The sequence below is a fragment of the Octodon degus genome, unplaced genomic scaffold, assembly GCF_000260255.1.
Source record: "Octodon degus isolate 3935 unplaced genomic scaffold, OctDeg1.0 scaffold00038, whole genome shotgun sequence".
Lineage (NCBI taxonomy): Eukaryota > Metazoa > Chordata > Mammalia > Rodentia > Octodontidae > Octodon > Octodon degus.
In genome coordinates, this window is record NW_004524614.1 from 13,187,538 (window position 1) to 13,188,419 (window position 882).

Below are 882 nucleotides of genomic sequence, written 5' to 3' on the forward strand. Positions count from 1 at the left end.
ATTAATTAGGCCAAAACACAAATGACCAGCTTCTCTTTTTTCACAATCAGAAATAATCCTTACATAACAATTTATGGTCACCCTTGAAAACTACACTACCATGTGTTAAATAACAGCATGTTACTTTTGTTAAGGTAAAATCACAGCATTCCTATAAAAATAAAAGATTTATATAAAAATTTATTTCATGTGCTAATCAGTGAGAGAGCCATCAACATACTCCAGTGGTATAAAAAACTGAAAAATATATATGTATACAAGAAGAATAATTTAGGGGACTTACAAATATAGATTGGCTTTTTGGGTGATTAAAATGGACATTTATCAAAAACATATTTCATGGTTAATCAGTGAGAGAACCAGCAGCATATTCCAGTAGTGTCAAACAAAATTGAAAAACACCTATGTAGGTAAGAAAGGCACTGAATGCTAATTACAAATGCATAGCAAATTATTTGCTTTGGGAGAAAGTAAGAAAAATCAGTTATTTCTCCACTAGAGAGAACTCATTTGTATCTTTATGAATGAGCCATACACAGTGGCTAGTTATCTACAACTAATAGTTCTAAACAGTCCAAAGCCAGTAAAAGACAGGGATCTCCCAGTAGGTACGCTAAGTAAAACATTTTATTATAATCTATTTAGCCCATTCCTAGTCTTTCACAACTTTTCCTAACACCTATGACCCAGCACAACCCCATCATATCTCTGTGTGGTATGTATCTCTGTCTCTGTCTCTGTCTCTGTCTCTGTCTCTTTCTCTCTCTCTCTCTCTCTCTCTCTCTCTCTCTCTCTCTCTGTCTGTCTCTCTCTCTCTCTCTCTCTGTCTCTGTCTCTCTCTGTCTCCGTCTGTCTGTCTCTGTCTCTCTCTGTCTCTGTCTC